This window comes from Miniopterus schreibersii (assembly GCF_964146895.1).
Source record: "Miniopterus schreibersii genome assembly, chromosome: 20".
Taxonomy (NCBI): Eukaryota; Metazoa; Chordata; class Mammalia; order Chiroptera; family Miniopteridae; genus Miniopterus; species Miniopterus schreibersii.
Window position 1 is genome coordinate 8,879,930 of NC_138122.1, and position 25,770 is coordinate 8,905,699.

A 25,770-nucleotide genomic window follows, 5' to 3' on the forward strand; every position below is an offset into this window, starting at 1 on the left:
GAGACTGAGAAGACGAGTCCTGCTGGTTTGGGGAAGGTGCAGGGTTCCACCGGATCGAAAGTCTTCACTTTCGAATTATAAGCAGGATCCTGCATCTGGGAGAGAGAACCACCAGCCTGGCCCTCCCTGTTGCTTAGCAACAGCCTCTTTTGCTTTCCCAGCAGGTCCCCGGGGCTGTTTGAAGGTGGGGGCAAAGGGCGGGGGCTGGGGTCACACAACCACCTGATCTGCATAATAGGACTTTTGGTCCTGCTGTGCCTGAGGAACCCGCCTGGTAAATGAATGGGGCACTTTAGAAAACCTTTATTTTCCTCATTTCAGGTTTGTGCTGTCCGTCTAGGGGAATTAATGTTTATCTACGAGAGGTGTGTGTATTTTCACACTGGGGATAACCGGGAGAGTGAGAGGCAGGCCCACAACTGACACGCAGGAGTCGGCCTTCCTGGGTCCCCGCTCTGGAGATTGTCCTGTGTGACCCCAAGGTCTCACGTGCTGAAGGCCCCTGAGAGCTCCCACCGGGTGGGGACAGCCCAGGTGCCAGCCCAGAGCCTCCGAGAAGCAGACACCAGGATGGGGTTAACAGTGCATAGATGGGGTGCGAGGGAGCAGGGCAGGAGCTGGGAGAGCCACCCCGGGGAGGCTGACCTGAGGGAAGGGGAGGGGGGGGACGGTTGACACATCCCAGCCTTCCCTGGAGTTTGCGGAGGGCTCCACAAGGCCGTGCAGAGTTCTCCGGCCAGAGTGGCTCTCAGGAGCTCCCTCCTCCCCAGCAGTGGCCTCTTGGTGCCGGCACCCTGCTGAGCCATTTCTGAGAGCAGCAGCCAGGGACCCAGCACCCATGCACGCTGCACTTGCTGGATGGGGCGCATTCCCAGGGCCCCACAGCAGACTCGGGAGATGCTCACAGGTGGGGAGGGGTGAACCTGGGGTTAGGAGGCTGTCCTGAGAGGTGGGGTGGAATATCTGGAAAGGTAGTAGCAGACCACACAGTGGAGCACGGAAGAGGTATTTTTGGAGACGGGGGTGAGCTTGGGGACAGGGGAACAAGGGTGGGAAGGGGCATGCTCGCAGGAGACCTTCTGTGGAGGGGAAAAGCCATGGTTAGCACAAGCTTTGAATCTCTCCTCTTCTTTTTCCCCCCCTGTGGTCCCACTGCTCCCTGGAATAGCTCCCTCACAATCAAACTTCACATGGGAAATGCTACTGTAAGCTGTTTACTTACAACTACGCTATTCTTTTTTACTATAACAACTGATTATACTTATAAGTGTTTGAAAACAACATTTTCTGCATGGTGACTACCAGAGGGAAAGGCAGGTGGGGGGAGGTAGCAGAGGGTAAAGGGGGGAATAAATGATGACGGAAGGACACTTGACTTGGAGTGGCGAACACACAATACAATATACAGATGATGTCTTATAGAATTTTATGCCTGAAACCTATGTAATTTTATTAACCAATGTCACTCCAATACATTCAATAAAAAATAAAGTAAAAATAAAACACAATAACATCAAAAAAATAAATAAAATGCTTTGGAATAACTAACAAAGTTAGCACAAAATTTGTATACTGAAAAATTTAAAAATTCAATTGTGCATTTGTTTCCATTTTCTCCTAGTTGTGAAAATCATGATGCGTTCGTTCTGTGTGACCAGGGCTGTCAGAATCACTGGGGCCACTCTGCAGCCCCTCCTGCTCTTTCAGTCGCACGGGCTCTGGGAAGTGTGGTGCCCGGTACCGTCCTGTGTCTTGTGTGTTCAGTGGAGAAGGAGACAGGCAGTGAGGGATGTGTGGCCTGTTCGTGTTCAGCCCCTGCTGCTCCATGAAAACAGAATGGCAGCTTACTAAGGAGGCTGCTTCCTGCTGCTCTGGTGGCGGCCAGTGACTGTCCTTGGAGAACACCATCCCAGGGGAGGATGCTGAAAAGACAGCGAGGCAGGAGGGTGTGAGATAAGACCTCCTCTCCCTCAGTGTAAACGAGAGCAAATAGAGAGAGAGAGAGAGGGAGAGAGAGAGAGAGGGAGAGAACACCAGGGGATTGGGAGGAAAGGAGGAAAGAAAGCTGATACTTGGGGTATGTTGGTTTTCACGGGTGTTACCCAATGCCAAGTGTGCGCAAATGCATTACATACAATATCTTACTCCCACCGCAGGCCTTGGAGGGTGAGAAGCGAGGGACTCGCCCCCAGGTGACATGGTTGGTGTAGCAGGGCCTGGCTCCCGCTCTGCTTTCCTCTACAGTCTTTGCTCCAAGGCCCCCCCTTGTGCTGGAACCAGGGAGACAGATGAATGGCCAGGGCATGGTCACGTCAGCCTGAATGGCCACTGAACGAGTCACTGAGCAGGAGCAACTTTGGAGGGGCTCCTCAGGGACCCCCCAGTGTCCCCACCTGGGAGCACCTCGCCTAGGTGCACGTGTGCCCCACCTCACGCATTTGACTGGGACACTGTCAGCCTGAGGAAATGGGCCTTTGGTTCCAAGCCGTGGCTCCATAAACAATCCTCCTTAATTAGCCCTGGCAGCTCAACACCTAGGTGTATCTGGCCCCTTTGCTGCCACGCCCACTCTTGTTGGATCCGGTTCTAAAGTAAACTGTGTTCTTTGAGAGCTGTTGCCTGCAGATGCGTAGGCAGCCGGCCTGAGCCAACCCGCGGACTCATAAAAACCAACGGGGCCTCGGGCACCCTCGCCCAGGCCACCCAACCTCTTGGATCAAAGGCGCAAGGACCCGCTCACATCGAGGATCCAGCTGCTCTCTTGGGGACTAAGAAATTGAGTTCTTGTCTCAATATTCACTCTAGCAATCCATGAGGTAAGGAGGAGAAATGCCTCAATGCCCCTTTGTAGGAAAATAGGAGTTAATTCTGGTGGAAACGGAGCCCTCTTTCCCACCTCAAATCTAAACAGAGTGTCCATCCCTGCCCAGGGGATAAAGGTGTGGTTTAAACTCACTCACTGATGCTATTGATGTGCTGGTCACATGTGAGTTATGAGCTGTGAGCTTCATCCTGCCCTCCCGGGGCCATCCCACAGTCCTGAGCTGAAGGGCCTTTGAAGGCTCTGGCCGCCTCATGCCTGGGGCCAGCTCCTCTCTTCTTGGTGGGACAAGTGTGCAGAGTTTCTGCCCTAGCTGCATGCATCTTCCATCTTCCGTTGCTGCAAGACTTGCACAATAGCGGAAACTCTCTCAGGCCTTCCCATCGCAAGGCAGAGGGTGCAGGGGCTGGTGAGGTCTAGGACTGAACAGGCTTAAGGCTCACCCGGGGGGGAAGGCGTTAGTAAGACATTTCACTGACCTTCACCAAAATGCCTTTCCTTCCTTTTATGTGATGTTGCGCGACTCCCAGGGAGTGCATTTGGGTTTTCCGGCATTTGTTCAGCTGCCTGGATTCTGCTGGGACGAATGCTCTGTGTGTGTGAATGTTCCTGTTCCACTTCCAATGAGCCCAAGAACATGGACCCACGTTCCCCAAACATCTGTCTTGTAGATTTTCCGTGAACAGTTGCGCAAAGGAAGTTTGTCCATTGCAGTTGTCAAGCTTCAGGGGGAAATGTGGGCTCTTTCTCTTTCGTGGGCATACAGAATGGGCACACATAGTGCGTGTGTGTGGTAAGGAGACTGAGGCAGACGAGGGCTCACCCAGCCTGGCAGTGGGTGCCCCTCCATCATGAGCCCGGCTTGGGCTGTCTTATGCTACATATTCTGTGAAAATGTAGCTGCACTAAGTCATCTTGGCTTTCCCAAGAATGGTGGGGGAGGGGTATCTGGGAAGGGACCAGCCAGCAGCAGAGCTTTTTTGAGGGGGTAGGGGGTGCAGGGTTGAACTTGCAAAGAAGCACAGTGAGTGGGTCACTAGAGAATAGTTTTTGGAGCTGTGGTGCTGCTGGTGGCATTAGGTTTTCTCCAATTTTTAAAAATATCTGATAGGCTATAATTGCCCAGCATGCTTTGCTCTGCAGAGCTGAGACTTGGAATTTCTCCTGCATGACCCTTTCCATTTCTCAGCAATTCATTTTTCTTCACTAGGTTACAGATCTACCCTGGACCTTTTTACAGCTCGGTGGCTTCCCCAGGTTTCCCCTCTGACTCTGATGCTTTTGCCTTTTTCCTGCCCCGGGGCCTCCATGGGCAGCGGGCTTCCTAACTCCTCGGAGTTCTCAGTAGTTTGATTCTGAGTGTGACCCAACTTTCACTCCTCCTGGTTTTATTATTTAAGATGCTAATGGTGACTATGGTCTTTCTTCCCTTCATTATTGCCCTTCTCATTGATGTCATTATTGATGCCGTTTTCCTGTCAATAAACTTAAGAGCAGCGTCTACTATGTTTAGGGAACTGTGCTAGGTCCTGGGCAATTATGGAATAGCCTTGTTCTCTTGGCACTTACAGTTTGGGGGGTATGTATGTGGAAAAGGGTTCTAACCATGGCAGGATAAATTATTTACTGTGACGAATGGTACAGTTACACTGCAGTGTAGCCATGATCTCATCATTGCACACATAGGACATCCTATTTTGCCTACAGAAGACCTCATGGAGGTATGATTCTAAACTCGGGAAGGCAGGATGGGGCCTGGTGGAGGCAGGAGGAAGGGCATTCCAGAGCAAGCAAATGGCATCTACTGAAATACGAAGGCATGAGAGAGCGACGTGTACAAGGAACACCAAGCCAGAGTGGCTGGGGTGGGTGGAATGGCGAGGGGGGAGCGAGGCCAGGTGATGAAGGACCTCGTGTGCAATGCTGAGGAGCCTGGGCAGTGTCCTGACGGTCGTGGGAAACCACGTGAGGTCATGTTTTTAAAAGATTGCTTTGTCTGCACAGCACAAGGTAGACCATTGCTGGGGGAGCCCATTAAGAGATTGCTCAGAGGCAGCACACAGGGATCTGGTGGCAGACTGGCTGCTGGGACCACCTGTGGCTCTGAAACAGGAACCTGAGAGTGTACTGACCTCATTCAGGAAACTTCTCTGAAGTCCGAGTGCTGAGCAAACTTTTAATGGAAAAGAGCGTATTTTTTATGTTACCCCCACCCCCATATTCACCCTGGCCTCTTGGCCACAGTGAGACAAGTTGACGGCACCCAGATGGTACAGGGAGTCAGGGGCTGGGTGGGGCAGGGGCTGGTCTTTCAGCTCTCTCCTCTTCAGAAGCAAGCCCATGGTCACTTGTCTCCTGCACCTTGGAGATGCATCCTGTCTGGGGAGAAGGAGCGTTTTCAGCACAGTGAGTGCGTGTCTTCCCCCGGCGCCTCGGTCCTAGGTGAGGCTGGGGTGTCTGCGTCTCTGTACCCCATCAGGCGCACTGCTCTGGGGAAGCTGAGCCACATCACACAGGCAGAAAGTGGCCTGGCTGGGCCGCGGCCTTGCCTGTGTTGGACTCCAGTGTTCTCCACCCATCCCTCCTCCTTCCACTGGGCAGGTATGGTAAAGGGCTTTAAAATATTAAGTGAGGTCACGCAGTTCAGAATATCTGGAAAAATCAGCGCTCTGGGGTTTAGTTCCTGACCTGCTTACTTCAGACTGGCCACTGAAGTGATTCCAGCTTAGCTGCTGTAAGTGTTTAAGGCTCTAGAAGAACAGTAGCCAGAATCCGCATGTGTTGCTGGCTCGAGTCACTCCTAATGAACTTACTGGCACAAAAATCAAGGTTTGCTCAATAATTAATTGAGGATGGTTGACCACAGTCATTAGTTCTGAAGACTTCTGTTTACCACCTCTCTTTTCCCCACGTCAGTTGGGCACATTCAGAAGTGGAGGTGATGGTCGGCTTGAGAAAGGGGTCAATAAGATCACTCTGGGGCCAGTAAGATCACTCTGACTTTACAGGTTGAGAAAAGAAAGTACAGAGCTGTGATGGCTTAGTGTAGAGCCAAAAGTGAGAAGGCTACTGTCCCCAGTCTACTGTCTCCTGGAATATACGTGATTCATGAATAATATTAGCTCCGCTCTAGATGGCAGAAAGTAGTTGGCTCAATCAACTTCATAAATCTTCCTGAACAGGTAGGGAGTGTGTGGAAACTGGGGAAACAAAACAGAATACAAACACCTTCCAGAAAAAAAAAAATGGGTGAAGGAAAAGTTAGAGTGAAGCTACATATGAAGGAGACGCCTAGAAAAGTCAGCCATAAACAAAATATAACCTTAAGGTCAAAGGGGTCACTTGAGTTCGTCCTCTGCTCGGATGGACTGACCCTAAGCCATCCTCGCTGGGTTTATCATGAAGGACGTTCAGAGGATGAATGTTGCAGACCTGGCCACTGCCTTGTCAGAATCCATGAGCAAACACAGGGAGTGATGCCCACACACATGGGGCTCCCTGGTTCTGTTAAGATAGCAGGAAGAAGCCAAAAATAAAGCACAGGCTATTGGGAATCTAAAGATGCTGCACCGCAAGCCGTTGCTTCTCGGAAACTCTTGCAAAGGGCTCAAGCTGTTAATATAAAACTCAGTCGAACATCATCACATTCAAAAACAGAGCACGGAAATTAGTTTTAAGCAATCATTCTAAGGGCTCATCACATCCAGCTCACCCATTGTCCCATGGAGAAACTGAGGCCTAGATGAATACAGTGACTTCCTCGAAGTCCCCAGGAAAATTATAAACCTGAATTCTCCCAGCGTCTCTTTGGATCAGTCTTTCCTCACTCAAAGGAGCCTGTTATTTTCCTAAACCTGTTCCCAGTGTGCAACAGACTGTCTCAGTGCGTGTGCGCGTGTGTGTGTGCCTATGTGTGTGTGCCTGTGTGTGTGTGTGCCCCATGCCAGGTCCTGCAGGTATCAAACCTTGTAAACTTTGCATTCTCGTTGGATGCATGTCACCCACCTCTGCTTCTGAGAGATGACGCTTTCTGAATGCTCCGTGAAACTACAAGCCTCAAACTCCATTTCTTTTTCAGTTTCCCAATGTCCTTGACCTTCCCTCTCTTCCAATTGCACAAACACCCGTGTTCCTGGGCTCGGATTCAGGAATTGTGTCTATGGGGGTGTATCCACAAGCCACATGTCCCCAGGGAGCAGATTTAAATGTGCACCACAGCACAATTGAAAGCAACAGGTTAATACCATTCTGCAGTTAGAACAGCCTGCGCTCTCAGGTGACTGCCCCTAGGGGAAGACTCATGCTTCGCTGCCCTTGATTAAATTCTTGGGAGCTTTCTGGCTCTATCCAGATCTGCCATTTGTCCTTGAAGGGTTCGACAGAACTGGGAAATTATGAATAACCATTGTTAGCTTCTTACAGGAAAAGACTCCCTGCAACTTGGCCCCTTGGAGCCCAAGCCCAGTGGTGAGATGTTGGGAGGGATACACGTGGCCCCAGTCTTGTGCTGGAAGGCACATGGGGCCACTGAGGGCCAGGGAATTCCAGTGCTGTTGGGAGGTGGGCCTCGGTGAATTACGCATGGAGTAGAGGGCTTGAGCTGGATTCAGAGACAAGTCACAGGAACGGTCACGGTCACTCAGAAAACCCAGGGGGAAGGCCAGGCTGTGCTCAAGGGTAAAGACACAGTCCCTCTCCTGTGGAAGTTTCCATCTCCCTGGGAGGGCAGGCTGAGTGACAGGTACATTCTACCTGATGGGCCCCTCTGACCCAGCCTGTTTCTCAGCAGCCCCAGTGGGATGGGTGGTTGAGGAGAGAAGGCTCATCTTTTCTCCCAACGACTCCATCTGAAGTTCTGAGAGAGAACTCTAGAGCCCTGAGAGATCTAACTCAGGAGGCTTACCTGGGCCAGCTCTGCGAATCCTTTGTCCAAATCCACTGTGTGTGAGGCTCAAGGCTTCCTTCCCAGCCAGCACAGATGCTCCACTGCCAAGACCCAGGCTGATGGAGCCCACCGAGGAAAGGGGGGAGCGGAGGAAACTGTGGACAGGATTGGGACTTAATTCCCCTTCCTGTTAATACACACGCTCCTTTGGCTGGTGTTGTACAGCCTATGGTGGGTTTTCACAGACAAAGATGCTTCTTTAGGTGTCCCGTGGCTCTGAGGGAAGGGGCGTGGAGAGGGGAGGGGACATGGCCCAGCCCAGGCGGGGGTTGGAGCCACCTGACTGGGGAGATCAGTGCTCGGGGCAGAAGTGGGCCAACTCCTTCCCACGGTCTGACTGCAGGGACAGGGAAGTGAAGTGGAAACAGGCCATCATTTGAGAAGGTTGCAGAGGGCTGTGGGCCAAAACTGCTTTCTAACGTAAGAAGGGACTGGATTTCTCATACCCACCGAAGACAGAATGACATAGAGTCAGATATCGCAAGGCTGGGTTTGGGTATCAGGAGGAAGCTGGGTCTATAAGCTGTTGAGAGGCAGGGGCTGACTCCAGAGGACAATGGAATAAGCTGCTGGCCACATTCTCTACAGTGACAAGAAACCTGTGTCCATCTCCCCCAAGGTAGTTTAGGGCCTCAGGTCTGCAGGCATGGCATGGCAGTGGCTCTTGGAGGTTTCTTTTTTGAGCTCCTCACTCTTGGTTTTGTGTTCCTGCACCACAGGGAGGAGTTCCCAGTGACCCCACACTCTCTAAGGCTAAAGGGAGCAGAGATATGTTTCTAACGACACTCAGTTTAGGCTCAGACCCTGGACAGGCACTGCTGGCTGACTCCCTGCTGAAGCCTGTCTTCAGGTTGCCTGTATGGGCCCCACAAATGAGCCTCACAGCTTCCTTTCTTCCTCCAGCCCAGAGATCCCGGGCCGGTAAACACCAGGCAGCCAGTAGGCAAGGCACCCCCCTCCTCTTGCTCTGGGCCCTGCTCCCTCTTTGCCCTGCTGCTCGAAGCTTCCTCACTGCAGCATGTCTCCTGTTCTGTCCTAGAGGCTCCAGCTCACTTCTCCACATGGAGCCATCTCGACTGACCCCATCCCCCCCAGTCACCTAGCATCCATCTTCTGTCCTCAGGTGCTATCTGAGCGAGTGCTGCTTTGGGGGGCAGTCCTCTGTGATCCCCTCGCTAGGGCTCCTCTACCAGAGGGGCGCGTGCGGAAGCTCCTGGCTTTGCCAGCTTAGCCACGTGGGTGAGGGGCCCCCAGGGATTCTATCAGCCAGACCACAGGCAGGGTCAATTCCAAACGCAGGGGCAGTAAATGCCTTGCATTGACTTTGGTGGTTAGAGACCAGATGCTGAGCCTTGTCTAGGCCTTGCCGGTGACTGGCCTTGAAGAGAAGGCAGGACAGTGACAGAATGATGCCGGTTTTGCCTCACATGGTGGACTGTCCCTGCCCCAGAGTTAACAGAAGTAACCCAGACATGGTGCATAGCATGTTTTTGCTTTTCAAACAATTCCAGGCAGGCCCCAGCAAAGTGACCCCCATGTCCCAGCGAGGGAATCACTGCACCAGGGGAGGGGCTGTGAGGGGCTCAGTCCATGGACTAGTCAGTGGAGAGCCCGTCACAGGCCGGAGAGGAGGCAGAGTCTGAGCTTGTCCCCAGCCGTGAGAACCTGTCCTCTCTCGTCCTGGCATTGCTACCCCCCCCTCCATGGGCACCCATGCCCTTTTACTTACTGATACTTTTCAAGGTCACCCTAGTTACTGCGGCTTTCTTAGCCTTATCACAATCTCTAATTGCCCTGTTTATTTGGTTCCTTTTTATTATCTGTCTAGCTCTCTCCACCTCCCTGAATAGCAGTCTTGTTAATGCTGTAGCCCCAGCTCCAAGCACAGAGCCCAGCATGTGACAGACTCTCCATAAATATTTATCGACAGAAAGACAGCGAGGAAGGAGAGAAAGGGGGAAGCAGAATGGGGGGAGTGGGGCTAGGCTGTCCTTTCCCTCGGCCTTACTGCTTTTCCTCCCCTACCTTAGATCAGAACTCACCCATCTACGGGCCAAATCCTTAGGGACTTGTGGTAGAAGGACCCAGTGTCACCTGGGGTCCCATCCAGCTGTGCCTCACCTAAGCTATTTAACCTCTCTAAGCCCCAGTTCCCTCCCTCGTAAACAGAGGTCATTACAGGCACTTCATGGGGTCACTATGAGGAATGAATGAATTACTTTCTGCAAAGCCCCCACCGGGGGCAGACGTTCAGAAAGTGTCTGTTCCTTTCCCTCTGCAGTAATTCCAACCCTCCCACCCCAATCCTGTAAAGCAGAATCCCACACCCTGCCAAGTGCCTCCAACCGCTTGTGACAGGTGATGTTGGCTGGTATGAGCACGCCACCAGCCCTCCATCTGTGCCAACGCAAGTCACTGGGAAGGGATTTGTTTTTAATGAGTTTCTTCCGATACTTAGACTCAGGTGAACACATATCATACCAGGTGGAACGACAGTCGGCTCGGTCGCACTTTCCAGCTCTGTGAACTTGGATCAGTAACTCAGCTTCCCTGATCTCTGGTTTTCTCTTCTTTGCACTGAGAATAACAATGATGTTGTCTGGGTCACAGGGTAGTTGTAACCATGGATTTTACACATGGAGAGCACCTGGAACATAGTAAGATTCATAAACATTATTATTGATCCGTGGGTTGGAGGAAAAACTACCCTCAGACTAAACTACCCTCGAGAAAATGTTGTGGAACATTCATTAGTTGCCAGTTACTTTTATTTATCTTGTCTCTTCCTCTTCAAATGGCATTGACAGGCACCCCCCCTCCCCCCTTTCCATTCATTCATCAATTCACTCACCTGACAAACGGTCACTGCGGGCAGTGTCAGCCCCGTGTCGTTTAGCAACAGCCAACCGTCAGTAAAAAGAGGTGGCCGCAGCTGACTTATTTAACTGCCGTTCTCCTGTGTCCCTCGTTTCGGGGCTCACAACTGTTCTGCAAACTGCCACAGAGAGCGGGGCTTTCTCTGGGGACTTCTGCTTGGTCAGCGGTGTGTCCTTCCTGGCCTCCTCTTTGCCACTGCTCTCTGCCAGCCTGCCCGCCCCGGGGCCCCACTCTGTCTCCCACTCCATTTGCTCTCCGAGTTTCACCACATGTCCTTCGGTTTCTCTGAGCTTTGGCACACGGTTTAGCTGCTTTTGCACTTTCAAACCCTTTGCTAATTAACGGCTGAGAATAGGTAGTTTTTGGATCATGTGGACAAATGCTCAGAAGCGCATACGTTTCTTAGGTACATTTCCACACACCACATTGAGTTTGAAATATATGAGATATACGTGCCACTACACACTGCAGAAAACCTAAGCTTAATTTTAAAAGAGGGAGGAAAACGCCCACAAATGCACACGATGCTTATAAAGGTGATAAACGCTGTCCTGCACCTATGGGTGTTGTTGGCACCATGACCTTACCACGTGCAGTTCCCACACCATCGCTGGAAGTTTTTTGGTTGTTAGCTGGGCAAACAAGTAAGAAACATATTCAGCTGCAACTGAAAGGAAAATTGCTTCCTCCTCTCCCCCCTCTCTCTTTCCTCTCTCTTTCAAGAGACTTTTGAGGCCTAACGGGTGGAGTTTGTTATAAAGTGGTGGACAGGTCAGACCAAGTCTGAACACCTGTGAAACTTGGAGCCAGGGGAGGACTTGAAGTTTCACTTAATCAAAAACTATTTGTAAAATTTCTACTGGGGACACAGAGAGAAACAGGGCTGCTTACCTGCAGCGCATATTCTGGCAGAAAGAAGGTGATAAGAAGTGAACCCTGAGTAAGCAGGTCAACAAACGCCAAGGTGACATCGGATGGACGAGAGCTGGGCAGAAGCTAAAACTGCGTGGAGGGGCAGGGCTGACTGCGGCGGTGGTGCCACCTCAGAATGGATGCTGAAGGCCCCGAGATGAGGTGACAAGGAGCCAGCCACGGGGAGACCTGGAGCAGGGCAGTCCCCAGGGAGGACAGCAAGTGCCCAGGGCAGAGTCCGCCTGGATGGGCACGTTTGGGCAGCAGAGCTGGTGGAAACACAGTGAGATGCGGTGGGGCTGGGAGGGTGGCACAGGGTCTCAAGGTCACAAGGGCCAGGGGGAAGCGAAGAGAGGTTAAGCCGGAGAGCGACACGAAGGGCAGTGTTTCACAGGGAGGAGACAGAGACAGCACAGGGGTCCGTAAGCAGGTGATTTCTGTCGCCAAAGCAACAATCCCAATGTTGTGGACAAAAGTGGCAGCGGGGAGACAGAGCAGAGAGGGCAGATGGGTCCTGAATCTATTTGTAGAAACAGCAGGCAAGGTTTGCTGACGGCTGGGTGTGGGGGCGGGGAGGGGGAGAGAAAGAAGAGATTTCAGGACTGAATCAGGGTTTCCCTTGAAGGAGTGGGTGTTGTGGCACATACAGAGCTGAGGATGACCCGAGTTCAACCAAATAAAGGTAAAATAAGTTGTATTAAGTGCTAAAAAGGAAAAAGAGGCTGCTAAGAAACAATTTTTAGAGAAGGGATTTCCACCTAAGATGCCAGGGGTAGGGGTGCACCTCTCACACCTGCACTGAGGTCACAGGACCTGAACCCCTGCCACCAGCTCTAGAGGAGGGATTTTGTGGCGTCAGTCACCAGGCCCTGGGCTCCAGCTGCCTCTGGCTCTGGAAGGCTGGCCACGCTCACCTCCGAGGAAATTCAATTGGTCTGGCACAATCGGATCTTCGTGGTCTAATCTAATCTCATCGTTTATGAGCCATCTTCTTCTCTCTGATCCTCAGCCTTTCCTCCCCCTGCCCCTTGTTAATTTTCCCCTGGCAGCCAGATGAACAAAGACCTCTCTCTCCCTGGGCTTTACTTATACCAAAAATGCTCCTCGTTACATCTCCTTTAAAGCTGCCAGGGCCCGCTGTCCTCCCCGTGCCAGAGGCTTTGGTGGGAGCACTTTCTTGAAGAGCCGGGGGGCGGGGGCAGGGATGCGGAGCCAGGGAATGCTTTCTGAGGCCTGGCATCTGCCCAGGCAGGACTCTGCACCCTTCCCAGCATTTCCTCCGCAGCTCAGGAAGGCGCTTCCGAGGTTGGCCTTGGGTCTGGTGGGAGAGCCAGCTGCCTGTTCAAATCCAGACCTGAGAGTTAAAATTATTCCCCAAATGCCAGCTCATCCCTTGGCTGCCTCTGCATCTGGGCTCCTCAGCCCTGCTGAGCAAGGAAGGAAGCTGGCTGCACGGAGGAGGTGTCCCTGTGCTGGGGCCTCCGCCGGGGCTTCTCGCTCCGGGTCCTGTCGCAGCAGCGCCGTGACGCGGGCACTCTTACCTCCATCTTTCCATTTCGATGAGCAGCAGTCAGTTCAGAGAAGCAAAGCTATTTATCCTGTTGATGAGCAGAAGGAGCGGTGTTTAAAGCCAGGTCTCCACCACTTCACAGCCTATCCCTTCTCTACCTTTGGGGCACCCGTTCAAACTTATCTCTGCTTTGCCAACCCCACCGCTGGCCTTTGGGGGTGATGTGCCGTCGGTCAGTGCTGCCCACAGGGCAAACCTCGCCCCCCACCCCCAGTGCTCGGGAGCCAGCATTCTGGTCAGCGCTGAGGACGATTGTCCATCTCTTCACAACTCTTTGTGGACTTCCTTCATCTTCTCTTCTGCACAAGGCCAAGTGCAGCCCAAGAAAGACCACGCCAGGCCTAGAAGATGTGGGGACAAACCCATTGCTCAAAATGAGTAGTTATCGGGAATGTAGAAAGACAAGAAAAGGGAAAATTTAGGTCTGGGCAGAGCAGCAAGACATATACAACTCCCTCTGATTCCCCGCTCTCCAAAGCAGACATAAACAACTTACCATGAGCTCCAAGGTCTTTATTAGCTTTTACTTTATTCTGTTTCCAGGTTCATCGATTATGTTGGGAAGTTAGCTCTGTAAAGACACAGGCAGCCGGCTCAGTCACGCACCAGCCAGCAGCAGAGCTGGAATTCAGGTCAGACTCCGGCCCACGTGCTCAAGGCCAGAGACTCTGGGGCGCCTGCACGCATTCCCCAGGTAGACAGGCCCGCTTCCCTTCTGAGGAATTAGTGCTCGTAATAGGACAGGGCTACACTTTAGTTCCTGCCCCCCAGATCATTAGCTATTTGTGATATTTAGTAAGATCCCAGTCTGGCTCACATGGTCATTCCGATTTGTATTAATCCAAGGGAGGCTTTTTTAATGGTAGGCAACTGAACACAGAGATGGGGTGGCTGGTACATTCTTTCTTGCTCTCGATGGTGCCCTGGTTCAGGAAGCACCCAAATCCTGCCTTTGAGAAAGGGCCAAGTTCTGGGAACATATGGTGGGTGCTTTTCTTTCACCCCCAGAGAGGCCCTGGCTGTGGACTCCACACAGCTCTCTGCCCAGCTGTCAGTCATGCTTCCTGTCCCCTCATCTCTCCTTTGTGGGGGCAGAGGGAGGGGATGCTACTGGGATGTGGGGCAGTGAGAGGTTTGACATGGTCCCATGGGATTCTGGCTTATCTTGGAGGTACTTGGCGAGTCCAGAGAGGTCTATTTAAATAAGAATTGGATGATTAATGTCGCTAAACTCCAGGAATAGAACTAGGGCTATGGGCAAGGAACAAAATGCTAGAAAAATAAAAATTAAAAACTGTACTGAAAGGAGCAGAGAGACAGAATGGAATTGAGCTCCCACGAGAGGACTAGTGATGCGGGAGGTTGAGGTGAGGCCAGGGCTGAGGTGCAGCGGGGGGGGGGCCAAGTCCCCGTGAATTCTCTCCAGCGCCCCCTGGGACATCCCATCAGAGAGTCTGTGAGCCTGCAGGCCTGCCATGCTTTGGGGATCTGCTGACCTGGGCTCCCAAGCACTTGACTTTAGCCTGACCTCTGGCCCTGGGAGTGTGAGGGCTGAGTGGGCAGAGCTGAGATGGGCCGTCCCCCTGGAGCTGCCCACTTGGGGGTCATCCTGTGCGTGGTTCTACTCTCCTGGAGCTCAGCAAGGGTGGGTGGGGGACGTGTCCACACTCTGCTCACTGGCCCCACGCCACCACCACCTGGTCAGGGGGGAAGAAGAATGTCTCCCACAGACGCCGAGAGAAGAGATGTTTCTCCATAAGCAGCAGAGCTTCGTTTAAGTCCTAGAATAAGCAAAACGTGTTTTCTGTACCCCCAGGCTTTTGTGAGCAGAAAATAATTATGATGGTGGTGCGTCTAGAATCACTGGCCACTTGCTACTGGAGGGAGGTGCCAAGTTCAGCTGAGGCCCCCAACAAGGGCCTGGGGTTGTGCTTCTGGCTGGTCTGGAGGAAGAAATAGAAAGGGAAGGGGGGGGGAATGAAGACTAAGAGATGAAAAGGAGGGATGTGGGTGAGAGGGAGGCTGCTGACTCCCTTCTATGTAACACACAATTTTACACGTGTATTTTTCCTGGGCCAGCTTTATTGAGATATAATTCCCATGACACACAATTCAACCACTTAAATGCACAATACTGGTTTTCTAGAATATTCACAAAGTTGCACAACCATCGCCACAATTGATATTAGAATATTGGCATCACCTCAAAAAGAAACATCCACACCCATTGGCACTCATTTCCCCCTTCGCTTCTTCCCCACACCTTGGCAGCTGCCAGCCTAACCTGCTTTCTCTACAGACTTGTCTGTTATAGACATTTGTACGAAAGGAATAGTATGATACCTGGCTTCTTTCACTTAGCACAATGTTTACAAGGCCTCCAGTGTTGAGCCTGTATCAGCACTCCTTTTTCATGGCCAAATAATATTCCGTTGTGTCTACATGCCGCGTTTTATTTCTGGACTCGGCAGTCGATTGGGTTGTTTCCACGTTTTGGCCGTTACTGTATGAATGGTGCTGCTATACACATTTGTGTAAATGTTTTTGTGTGACCATGTGCATTTTCCATTTAATGCTCATCAGAAATGGGCATTATAATCACCGACTTATTATGAAAAACTGCAGCTCAGAGAAGCTAAGTAACGTTTTTGAGACAGAAAAGCTTCTTTGGATTTGATTATGACAGAAGGACGAATACGGGGAAATAAGTGGAGTTTAACTTCACCTTTTCCAGGTCATTATACACACCACCGAGTAAAGAGAGACGAAAGGAATGAGAGAAAGTGCGTCACGGGTCTGCTGAGGGCTCCACCGGCCTTCCCCGGGAGCTGGGTCTCAGCGAGGGCCCACGCTGGCCCTGCTGGCCCGGCTCTAGGGCCCGGAGGGGTGCCCCCTTGTCCTGCTCACCCTCCTTGTCTCAGTGGCAGACAGGAGAATCGGGAAAGAGCAGCTCCAGACAATCGCTGGGGTAGCTGGCAGCCTGGTGAGATGCCGCGGGGTCTCTGCATCAGTGTCCTGTCCTGAGAGGGCGTCCTGGGTGAGCTCTGCCCCGTGACAAGAAGCGCCCCTTTCAAGAGGAACCCAGGTTGGGCCCAAGGGCGGCCCTGTGGCATGGAACAGCAGAGTCACCCAGACTCCTGGCTCCGCTTCCCTCTGCCTCCGGGGCTTTCTCAGAAAGCACTTGGCCATGGGAGAGTGGGTGACGTGCCGCCCCATTAATGCGGCTGAACCCGAGCCAGCCTGGTAATCATTGACCCTCAGAGCCCCCCGGCAGGGCCGCGGAGCCGGCAGGAGCACTGGCTCTCGGGCTGGTCCACGGCCCGTGCTCTGTCCCGGAGCCGTGCCCGTCACCGGCCTTCCCGGGAAGCGTGATGCTACTGCGGCCTGGACGCTGTGCGGAGAAGCCCGGGGTTAAAGGCACCGCAAATAATGACACCACTGGATCTCTCATTCAACACTTGGCAGAGCCTGAAGGAGAGATTAGAGCTGGAAGGTGGTATTATAGGCAGGTGTTAATGGCTGAGCAATCTCCATGTCCAAGTGCTGTCTACACTCTTTCTGTCCATCTGTAAGATAGAAATGAAGGGTCCTAGTTTTTAGATAAAGAAACGGGCAGGCTGAGAGGTTACGTAGGACCTAGGATTAGAGCTAGTGAGTGGCTGACTCCAAATTCAAACCCACATATGCACTTCTCAAATCCTACCTGGTGGGCCACTGGACAGGACTGTGACAAGGAGACTTCAGACATGAGCTAGAATGTGGGACTGACCAGAAGGCATCCAGAATCCCCTCTAAACGCAGGAACCTGGTGCTCTGTGCCGACACTTCTCATGTCTACCAAAGCTGGGCTACACTCACACGGCTCCTTTAGCTGTGGGCACAGCATCATGAATCCCAGTGCCCCCGTGCCTCTATTTAAGGATTAGCTCAATTATTCCCCAATTTTTTTAAGTTACCAAGGTTTGGAGTTCTGTATGCTTTCCTAAAAACAAAGTGTGCTTGTTACAAACACAGAGAAAGAAGTATATTCAGGGCCTGAGGTCCACATGGAATTCATTCATTTCTGGGCTGAAAAGACTGAGTTGATGCTATAACAACCCAAACCACAGAGAACTAGAAGGTCAGGCTAATACCAGGCGCTCTACACACATAATAAATACAACACTCTGTAAACACTTAAATTCTTTTATTAAACTCCAGTGGTCATTTGAGGTGGGGGGCTCGATAGATAATATTTCAGGATTATTTCATTGCAGATGTGCCCAGTTTTCAGCAAAAACAAACTTTCCCTCCAACACACATACTTTCACAAGGTAAGCAAGTGAGAGGATAGTTCTCTTACTTGCAAAAATTATTCTTCACTTTGTAAAATAATTCAGTAAAGGTTCCATTAAATATCTCACATCCTGATGTAATATGACTTACTGTGTGCAAGCAGGTTCTGTTGACATGCCGTCTTTTGAGAACACCGTATATTGCTCTCAGTTTAAGATTATGCATCTAGACACATACATTGATATTTTCAGTACAGTGGAGTTGTTTGTAAATATTAATGAGAACAAAGATCATGAGACTAGAAAAGCCTTTGGATCGTTGTGTTAAGTTAATTTGCAGTCATAGTTCATCAGAGACTGGAATTCACCAGTTAAGACAATGACCCTCAGATCTGGCTCGAGTGCACGCCAAGGTCTGGGAACTTGAGCTAAAGTCAGAATCCAATGGAGGCAGAGCTCACCTTTTTAAGAGTGTCTCCTGCATGGACAGACTGATTGAAATATCACCCAGGGTTCTGTAGGGACCTGTCCTCTCTCTCCAGACAGGAACCGCACTTGTTGTGTCACCCCAATTTGAGTCCTGACAAAGGCAACTTGGCAAATTCCAAGCCCAAAGGGGACTTCCAAACCCAGCAGTTCCTGTCGGCCACCCCAGGTGCCACTTGTACATGAAACTTTGAATATAACTTCCTGCATCTCTTCAGACAAAGGCAAGTGGCTTGATGTTCCCTTGATTTCTCAGTAAACGAGCCAGTGGATGAGCCAGGCTACAAGGGAGCCAAATCCACTTAGGCAAAGCGTCCATAACCCAATTTTCCGTCCTCTGCGAGAGCTCGGAGACCAAGTCCCACCACTGGACAGTGGTGGTTGTCTCCCTTACCCTCTCCACAGCCCCTGTGCAAATCAAGCACTTCGAGGCATTCCCACCTTACTGTGTTTACTTCTTTCTTTAGCAAATATTTATTGAGCATCTACTCTATGCCTGGCACTGAGCTAGGTGGGCACTGGAAATATAGCAGTGGAGGAGATGGGTGGGACCACTACCCCAAACCAGCACAAAAGTAAGTTTATAAGTTATAAATCACTGGAAATACTACAAATAAAAAGTTAATAGCACAGTACAATATTATAGGGTGGGTGAGACACGTGACTTAAATGGGGAGGAGGCGGTCAGGGACTCCTTTCTCTTTGAGAAACTGACATCTAAGTCTCTTTCTGAGAAATGACATTTAAGTTGAAACCAAGAAGTCAGCCTGGGGGGGAGAGTGGAAGGCTAGGTGTTCCCAGCAGGGTCACTAGCATGTGAGGCAGGTTCAGAAAGGCTGAGCCACTTGCCAATCCCTATTGTTGGTATGAGGCAGGGCTGGGACAATGTGTGTCTTCCCGTCTCTGTAGCCCAGTCAGCCGCCTAACCTTGACCGTGGCACTTGATGAGTGTTGCCGAGCTGACTGACTCCAGGCCGGGGTGCTCTGGCCTCTGCTAGAGCAGCGAGTCCACAGGGCTCGGCTCCCCATCGCCGGCAGACGCTCCCCATGCACTGGGGGAGCTCCCCATCCTCCCGCACTAGCCGTCACCATCACAACACACTTCTGACTGTAGAAGATGCACTAACTGCACCGTACATATCTATAGATGCCTCCAAATGGCAGATGGCTTTCCCATAGCTCAGGTCATTGCCTACAACGAGCTCAAGCCAGGACGATCTCTAGAAGCTTCCAAAGCAAGCACAGTGCTCAACAGAACAACATCTGCAGCTGCCTCCTCAGCCGCTTCCTAATTACTTTAGCATCATCACTATTCGTGAACTCTGCCTGGCATCAGAAGGCTCTTCTCGTGCCATCAGGGCCTGTGACCTCCTCCAACATGCACCCTGGGATCTAATCCAGGCGATTCTGTGCCCTCTCCATGGGGCCCTCACCCTTCCATATACTAGGCTTCTCCCTTTTTTTTTGTGCTTCTGTTCACGCTCCTCCTTGTCCCTGGAAACCTGTCCCCTCTCCACTAATCTAGACCCTCACTCCCTTTCAGGTTCAGTCTCTAAAAGAGGTCTGGTCTTTTGCAGGCTCTTGGCCTCTTAGGTGATCTCTCCATTGAGTAAGGAAATATATGGAAAGTCACTATTTTTGGTGCATAGTGAGTAGGTTCTGAGTAAATGTTTGCCTCCCCTCTACATTGCTTATTAACTATTTTGAGTATGCCATAGGGCTTAAAAGCAGAGGCTTCTCAGGCCAATCTAGGTTCTTCTAGATCTTTTCCCCTTAGCTTTCTCCTTTGTGACCTTCTGCAAATTGCTTAACTTCTCTAAATCTCAGGTTCCTACCTCCTAGGGTTGCTGTGGGAATTAAATATGTTAATGCATGTAAGAGATTTTGCACTGGTGCCTGGCCCACACTGCAGGCTTTCCGGGGGTGGGTGATTTCACAGCTCCGGGGATACCATTTGCACTGTGCTCTAGGGGGCGCTGTTCACACAGAATGCAACTGTCTCCTGCTGCCAGGAGCAGGGTGCTGAAGCTCTCCATGGCAGTTTTCATTGCCATTTCACACTCTCCGGAGACTTCTCTCAGTCCTGGTATTTCTCTTCATTCGTTTTGAGCTGTGCGTCGTCACTTTTGCCTTCTCTTACCCTAACTCTGGCTCAGTCTGATGCAGAACTCTTGAAGTTTAGAGGAGAATTCTTAGGAAGTTCCTAGAATAGAAGCCAAGTAGATCCAACTCTTGGCTTGTGGGGCTCTCTCTGCTGTTACCACCCCAGGGAAGTGTTGCTCTCTTTAAAACTCTGAATAAGGCAGAGATGAAGTACCCCTTTTGGTGCTTGTTTGCATAGCTGAGACACACTAGCATTTCCAAAATACTTTTAGAAACAATTAGAAAGAACAGTACAGAAACAATACTGAAAATACACCCAGACCCAGAATAAGTGTCAGCTTCTAAGACATAGATTTCTGACCCCACAGCAATACCTGCTGCCTCCAAAGGCTGGCAGGGCCCTGCAGACACCTAGCTTGGGTCCAGCTTCACTAGCTCCCGGGCTGGCTGCAGTGGACCGGACATCATACCTCCCGACACTTGCTGTTGGTGCCATGGAAGAGATACAGGGCCCTGGGGTGAGCATATAATTGTCTCAGGATGACCAATGGCCCTGGTAAACAAGTTAGATAGAATTTAAGGCCTGAACTTGAACTTAACTGACTTAAGTTAACTGATCTTAACTGACTTTAAGGTTTTAACTGATCTTAATGACTTTTTAATTTAAATTTGGTTGTGTCCTTGATTCTTTACATTCTGATACAAAAGCAAACATATGCACAAAGCATATGTATGTGTGTGTGACTTCTGGAAGTAATAGAATGAAACTGGTTTTCGCCCATTGGCTTGCAGAATGGCTTTGAGGAACCATGGGGAACCTCACTGAGAGAATGTTAGAAAGCACTGAAATAGGATTTGGGCTGGTTTTAGGTGACACGGGTAATATTTAAGGAAACAATACTTTGCTCTGGGTTAGATGACAGGAAGTAGGGGTAATTCTATGATTGAACATGTTGATACATCTCAGAAGACTGGTGTGAAGCCATAGCCGTTAACGGTGAAGATGCAGTGGTCCCTTCATTATAGCCAGAATGGGGGATATTTGTTGGTTTTTGTGGTTTGGACAATGTTCATGTTTTGTCTGTGTTCAGATGTGATTATGGAGTGGACTTGTCTGATGTTGGTGTTCTGTGGAATTGTACTCAACAGGAAAACACCAAGACCTAGCTGTGGGTGCCAGGCCAGCTCCCTGATGCCAGGCTGCTTTTCTGCTTTTCTGTGGGCACATGTCTTTATCAGTGATGCCATCAAATCCTAGTTACTGTCTATGTGAGAGAAGAACAGCATTGCCCTGGATGCCACGCCTCTGTGCAGCCTTGCCAACCACAATTCACTCCCTCTCTCCTGTTCTCGCCCCTCCAAGATAAGGCTTCTGCCCCAATTATAGACAAATCACTTATAAAAACAGGTTTATCACTCCCAGGTATTCTGTTCCACACTGGGAGGACGGGCTCCTTTATTTGGCTGTCATCTCCAACACAGCCCATTTTATTCTGTGTACTAAACACTAAAAGGCTTGGGTCAGTGACTTCTGGTCAAACTGCTCCCCAAGCTTTCTGAATTAATAATAACAATTCCTACTATTTATTGCATAATTACTGTGTTTTAGGAATTTTACATATGTGATTGCATTTAAAACACACTACAACCTTTGAAAATATTAGAGCCATTTCACAGGAGAGGAAACTGAGTGGCTTGATCAGGTCAACTGGCCATTAAGTGACAGAATTGGGGTTCAAATACCCACATCTGTGCTTCCTCAAGCTGGAGCTCTGTCCTCGCTGCCACACTGCCTGTGGTTATGACCTGTGCCGTGAACATCCCGGACCAGGTCTCCCATCTGCTCTTGGTCTCCGCGCATGACACACCTCTGCAGTTATTCAGACAATGCTACTGGACCAGCTGGCTTGGGAGACACCTACAGAACACAGTGTACTTGGGAGACCACTGACACCCATAGACCTGGAGATTCTCTGACTCTTGTTCCCAAGCTTGTGTCTCTGGAAGCAGGCAGGTGCCCAGGAAAGCCTGTGTGACATTCCCATCCTGGACACAGCTGACTTGGGAGCTCCACGGTAGAGAGGGCTTGTGCAGACACTCACCCAAGGGTGGGGACATTCCTAAAGCACATCCCCCAATCTAGCCTGGAAGGGTCCTGAGGTCCAGATGACCCTTTACATGCCCACCAGGCCAGGAAACGTTGTTTCCACTGGCCTTGCCAAGTTCTAATTAAAGACCCATGCTGACCCCAAGCGAGCAGCCTGATAGTGCTGAGGACATCCCAGATAACTCCTCTCAGGATTACCCAACAAAAGGGAAACGGCGCCTTCTGCCCACCATAGGCTGCAGACACGAAAAGGTTAGTTCAGGGGCTAGAGGAGCTCCTCGGGGCTCTGAGGGTTTGCAAATCCAGCTGGGTGGCTATCGTCCAACAGCCTGAGACCATTTTCATAGAAAACAGGAAGTCCTGCTAGGCAGGTGTACTTGTTTGAGCTCCGTGAAAAGGTGTGTTGGAGAGTATCAGCTTGACGCCGGCCAGTTGGGTCTCCTCTTTGGTGGCTGCTTTAAAACCCTGTTCTCAACCCTTCCAGGGCAGCCAGCCTGCTGCACTGTGGTTGTTGACTTGTTTCACCCGGGAGCAACTTGAGAGCAGGGACTGTTTCTCTTTGGTCCCCTAGCTTAGCACCCCGTACATGATGGGTGTTCAATAAATAGAGCACCTGCTCAATTCTATTGGCTAAGAAGGCAGAGACCACGTCCCACAGTCCCACTCCATGCCTCGCTATGCTTAGGTCTCCAGGGCCATGGCAAGGGGACCACCGAAGGTCATTTGACTTCTGCGCTCAGGCCCCATACTCATATTTCTTCCTCTGACATAAAATCTTGACTCAGAAATGTCCTGAAGGGAACTAAGCTGGGTATGAGCTTTGAGAGGTTTGACTAAAAGGTGGACTATAGGAAGTGTATTTTCATCTCTTCGGAGAAATGATGGCCTTTATCATTCTAAAGAAGAGGTAACCGAAGCACTGTCTCTTTGCCCTACTCTCTCTGACGCAGTGGCTGCTGAGCACGCTGCGGTAAGAAGGAAGCGGTGTGGTAAGTAACATGGGAACCCCCAGATTCGTAGTGGTGTGTTCTCACACAAACGCCTGCAACGGCACAGCATCTGTACTGGGTTTTAAAACATCATCAGTGAGCATAAACCTACGCACCTCACTTAAAGTGATGAGGGTTTGTTTGCCGTGGTTGTTGCATGCGAGCAAAGAGCGCATTTTTATGGAGAAAAGGAGATTCAGGAGAATGTGTTTGTTTTCAAGAATTTGAAGGGCTGCCCGGCCGGGTGTGGCTCAGCGGTTGAGCGTCGACCTAGGATCCAGGCGATCGGGGTTCGATTCCTGGTCAGGGCACATGCCCGGGTTGCGGGCTGCAGCCGATCAATGACTCTCTCATCATTGATCTTTCTATCTCTCTCTCTCCCTCTCCTTTCCTCTCTCTGAAATCAATAAAGATACATTAAAAAAAAAAAAAAAAAGAATTTGAAGGGCTGCTAAGTGGAAGAGACTTCAGACTTGCTCAGAATTTCAATGAGATGTCTCTGGAGCAGAACTAGACCGGTGTTCTCTACCAGTTTCTCCTCTAGGCCTACAACAGAACCACCTCCCCTGGTGTGCCAGGCACCGGGCCCTCGCCGGTCAGGGCCCCAGCACTGTGGTCTGTCCCCTGCACTTCTTTCTGCTCCTCCGGGCTCTCTTCCCCTGTTGCCCCTGCCTGGGTCACAAACACAGCACTGCAGTGTGGTTAGTTCTACACGCACAGGACCGTCTTTTCTAAAATACCTCTATAAGCACTCAGGCCGAGTGGCTCAGATCATTGTCCCATGAACCAAAAGGTCACTGGTTCCATTCCCAGCCAGGGCACATGTCCCAGTTGCCGGCTCCATCCCCAGTAGGGGGAGTGCAGGAGGCAGCCAATCGATGTCTCTTTCTCTTTCTCTCTCTCCCTCTCCCTTCCTCTCTCTTTAAAATCAATAAAAATATATTTTTAAAATAAAATATCTCTATAGGGAGCCATGTAAGTGACAGCAAACTCATTGCATTCATGTATACATTGATTAATTTATTTATCTTCAGTCAACACATATGTATAAAGCTCCTACTAAGTGCACCTTGAATGCCACCTTCAGGCCTTAGCCTCAATGGCTCCTCTCTGCCCCTCAGATGAGGTGCCCCCCCAGAGCACTCCCACTGTTTCCTATCCTGGCTCGCTTCACACAGGCTGTTCTTCAGATCATTTGCATCTCCCACCCCCACACTGGTCTGGCAGCTTCCTCAGGGTGACAGTGAAGAGGACTGTGTCCATTTGGTAAAGGACTGCTTCCCTGGTGTCTCGCGTGGTGCCTGGCACACGTACCCGTATCAACATATCAGGGTTGGGGAGCAATAGACTAATACACGAATGCACACGTAAAGGCAATGAGTGTTTTGCCAGCTGAAGTGTGGTCGCAGGGGATGGACACCCATCTAACAGAGATCTCTTAAGAAAGATGTTCCTTTGGGCCATTATACAAACCAGCCACATTGTAACTGCAATTTATGGAGCTCGCTTTCCTATGCGACTGTGAGCCCCTTGAGAACAGGAACGAAATTCTGTTTGTCTTTGAAACCCTACATGCTGAGCATACACTCACTGTTTGGAAAGCTTACAAAAAGTTTATTTTCTGAGAATGGGCTGTTTACAGAGTGCTAATGCTGAATTCCTGAATCATTCACTTGCTTTGCCAGGCCACTCAGGACACCTTGGTAAATATTAGCTAATATACAGCCCTTTGCTTGCCATTAAGATTTACTGATTTCAATAGAAAGCAACCTAAAAACTGTGCGTGTTACATAACCCAGACACCAGGGCCAATCTCGAATCACCCAATAGTTTAAAAAGTACATATTGGCCCTGTCTGTGGTTGGATTAAGTGCCATTGTCCACGCACCGCTGGGTGTGTGCCGTGTATAATGTGACTGCCGTGTGAATGAGGGGTTTGGTTAGAGGAACAATTTATCTTGTAGTCTTGCTTTCTCTAGGTATGATTCTTCTCACTCTTTGAATAAATAAAACAACAGTACGTGTGAAAAGTACCTTTCATAAATGCCAGGTTTTACAAAATAAATCCAACCATAAAGGCTGCTCTTCAATCTCAGTTTCTCACGTAACAGGGACTGTTGTACAGAGAGATTAACACGGTATCTTGTTTCTCCCTGGTGTGAGCTGACTCTCAGCTCACGAATATGCACTTCTCTGTGTCTGTGTGTTCACCTGTGTCTTGGTGAGCACTTGGACGTCTCAGCATCTCAGGGTGTTTCAGAGGAGAGGCTGGGAGGTTGGTGACAGCTCATTGTTTCTGGTGAAAGTTATTGGGCACGGCCTAGGCGAAGGAAACTGGGGGCGAGCCACAGAGCGTGGCAAGGAGAGGAGAGAAATGCTGGAACACGACGTGCCTGCTGCCCAGGGACCTCGGCCGGTGGTTTGTCATGTCTTAGCATGACGGTATTCAAGCCATGCGAGGTTGGAAAAGATAAAATACATACCCAGGCTGGGGCTGGGGCTGAGAACAAACAATTGCTTTGCTTCAAACCACACAATTCCACTATCCAATGAAGTGTTTTCAAGCTAATATAAATTAGCATCAGTCCACTGACCAAAGACTGAAATATATTAAGCTGGGTCTAAAAGAAATCAGCCTGCACACGGAGGCCAACTCCCCACACCACTGCCCTGTCTCCCCAGCCAT

The 25,770-nt window shown here is 50.5% G+C and overlaps 1 protein-coding gene across 2 annotated transcripts in view; it reads left to right on the top strand.

Annotated features, from left to right (window-relative positions):
* Nucleotides 1-2,573: 2,573 nt before the first annotated feature.
* KCNJ1 (potassium inwardly rectifying channel subfamily J member 1) overlaps nt 2,574-25,770 on the top strand; it is a 29,805-nt gene continuing 6,608 nt past the window's right edge. The window contains exons 1-2 of one of the 2 annotated variants that reach the window (XM_081123252.1): nt 2,574-2,816; nt 13,669-13,819. The gene's annotated coding sequence lies outside the window, so the exon portion shown is untranslated. The remainder of the gene's footprint in view (nt 2,817-13,668; nt 13,820-25,770) is intronic. The other variant, XM_081123251.1, reaches the window with a different exon arrangement.